Source organism: Euprymna scolopes, chromosome 7, assembly GCF_053919585.1.
Source record: "Euprymna scolopes isolate OS-2025 chromosome 7, ASM5391958v1, whole genome shotgun sequence".
Lineage (NCBI taxonomy): Eukaryota > Metazoa > Mollusca > Cephalopoda > Sepiida > Sepiolidae > Euprymna > Euprymna scolopes.
Genome location: NC_136488.1, coordinates 79,406,844 through 79,409,890, shown reverse-complemented (window position 1 = coordinate 79,409,890; position 3,047 = coordinate 79,406,844). Strand labels below are relative to the sequence as shown.

General features: G+C 41.1%; 1 pseudogene; it reads left to right on the top strand.

Moving 5' to 3' along the window:
- Nucleotides 1-982: 982 nt before the first annotated feature.
- Nucleotides 983-1,119, top strand: LOC145280533 (U2 spliceosomal RNA; annotated as a pseudogene).
- The last annotated feature ends 1,928 nt before the right edge of the window (nucleotides 1,120-3,047 follow it).

Genomic DNA, 3,047 nt, shown 5'->3' with positions numbered 1-3,047 from the left:
GGGAGCAAATAAATACTCTTTTCTTGGCCTTTTGGCCAAGATGACAGTGTAGTATCTGTTCCGACAGATGCTGCATGCAAAGACCATATATGGGGGCAACCTCACATATAAGACCTTGGTCATGGGGCAACGCTTCATACCAATTGTCACTATCCAGCTCCCCTACTCCCCGGGGAGCTGGTCCCCATTTCCCCTTCATTCCTCACATTGAACATCGGCCTTGTGCCTAATTTGCTCGGTGGGGGAGCAAATAAATACCCTTTTCTGAGCCTTTTGGCCAAGATGAAAGTGTAGTATCTGTTCCGGCAGATACTGTAAGTAAAGACCATATGTGGGCGCAACATCACATATAAGACCTTGGTCAATATAGGGGAACCCTTCATACCAATTGTCACTATTCAGCTCCCCCTACTCCCCGGGGAGTTGATCTCCATTTCCCCTCCACACCTCACATTAAATATCGGTTTTGTGCCTAATTTGCTCGGTGGGAGAGCAAATAAATACCCTTTACTTGGCCTTTTGGCCAAGATCGAAGTGTAGTATCTGTTCCGACAGATTCTGCAAGCAAAGACCATATGTGGGGGCAACACCACATATAAGACATTGGTCAATGTAGGGGCAACCCTTCATACCAATTGTCGCTATCCAGCTCCCCTACTCTCCGGGGAGTTGGTCCCTATTTCTCCTTCACTCCTCACTTTAAAAATCGGCCTTGTGCCTAATTTGCTCAGTGGGGGAGCAAATAAATACCTCAAAGTGTAGAATCTGTTCCGGCAGATGCTGCAAGCAAAGACCATTGCCCTTGTGGCAATCTTCTGGTCCATGTAGGGGCAATGCTACTTGGCCAGCTGGCAAATCAATATCCAGCTCCCATTTCCCACCTCTCGGGAGCTGGTCCCCTTTTTCCCTTCCCCCTCCCCTTCACTCCTCACATTAAAAATCGGCCTTGTGCTTGATTTTCTTGGTTGGGGAGCAAATAAATACCCTTTTCTTGGCCTTTTGGCCAAGATCAAGTGTAGTATCTTTTCTTAATTCATGCTGTACTTATGTTTGTAACTTTGTGAAATAAAGTGAGGGATCACGTTTCTGTATTAATTTAATGTAAAATGATCACCCACTTTACAGCAGTCAATCTCAAAGCCATTCAAGTCATTCTCCAGATCATTCAAGTTATTTTTGAAGGATTCCAATTATTTTTAAGCATTCAAGCCATTCTTAAGGTCATTCAATTCATCCTTAAGTTCATTAAAGTCATTCTAAGTCATTTACTTTTTATTTATTTAAGTCATTTCAGCCCATTTTTCGGTCATTTTAGTTAATTTTTAAGAATTTCATGTCAATCCTACATTCAGGCATTCATTCATTACACATGAGCACGCGACTAATGGCTTACGGCCCTTTTCATGTAAGACCGTGAATTTTTAAAACGCGTATACATGCATTTTCCAATTTGTTTTTTTTCCTTGGAGTTGTCGTGTAAGTTTTACCTAAAGCCACGTTCTATGGAACATAGTGCCGCGGGGCTGCTTCTTAGATGGCTGCAAAACAATCAGTGGGCAATATTAATAAATAGTAAGTCAGAAAACTATTGGAGACCACGAAATCGCCTAAAATGAATTCTGCAATAAATAAAAAAATAATTATAATATCCGTTAAAAATCCCTGGAAACACTTACCTTTCTGCAATAAATATAAACAATTATCCTAAATTCCTCAGCAGACTTAAAATTGATCGGAACTCCAATTAGAATCGTTCTGTTGCATATTGAATCAATGCGTATTTTACACATGTATTTATAACGTACGTAGGAAAGTAAATAATGCATGTTATATATTCGTTATCAATGCGTGTGGTGAGCGTGCGATTTAAGCATCTACAAAAACAATTCTTTTAAACGGACTGCTAAATTCAATCCATGGACACTCGTGGTGACAGCAATAAAACTTCAGGCGTGCTTAACAATCAGAGAAAGCGACATACCTTTAGTCGAATTTTTTTCGTTCTCGCCGCTTATTTATTGTCACCATTAATTTCTTCTTGTCTTGTGGACGCTGGAATACAGGAATTTTCTAATATCGGATGCAGGCGAAACAACACAAAGACAAATTTTTTGCTCCTGTACTTTTTGGTTTTTGATACCCTGTGGAGTCCGGGACTCAGAGCCAACTTCTCTTCGTACGCTCTTACCTCGTTAAACATGCGTTGTCTCATCTCTTCTCAAACGACCACAACCCCATCGCCAAAACGAATTATCTCTCCATGTGAAAAGTCAGTTTTCCCCGATAAGTCGTTAACTATATATCAATTTATTATTTCTACTCTACATCAATGATCTCCCAAAACACACCCTTAGATCATTCGTAGACATTTATGCTGAAGACACTACCATGTATGGCAACACATCAAGGGCCGTGAATGACCAAGTCTCTCTCATTTTCTCTCCTCATATCTTGAGCACGTGGTACAATGGAGAAAGAGGTGGCTTGTAACATTTAATGCATCTAACACCAAGCTGTTATCTTTCCACCATCAACGCTCTGATCCCCATCTGGCATCAGTTGAAATGAATGGCTCTCGTCTTGGGGAATCTCCAAGTTTTGACAAGCTTCTGGGATTGACCTTTACTCCTGATCTTAAATGGAACACGTACATCAAATCTGTTGCCAAGGTCGCTGGTAAAATAGTGGGATCCTTCTACCGCTCCAGTAGATATCTCACTCCTGATTCAATTCTCTCTATATATAAAAGCCAAGTACGCTCAACGGTGGAAGAGCTGCTAGAAAAAAACTTATTCTGCCTTGACAGGATTCAAAATAGACTTCGTTGCTAAGTAGGGGGTGCCCTTTTCCCTTCCCTGCAACCTCTTTCCCACAGAGGAGACGTTGCGAGCTTGTTTCTGCTTTATCGTTATTTCAATGGTAAGTGCTCGCCAAAGTTCACAAAAACACCCGTCTTGCTGAAACCACTGTCAATAACTTTTCCCACTCTTTATTTTTGCCTTAACCAAAACATAGATTCCATGAACAAAGCTTCTTTCTTAGAACTG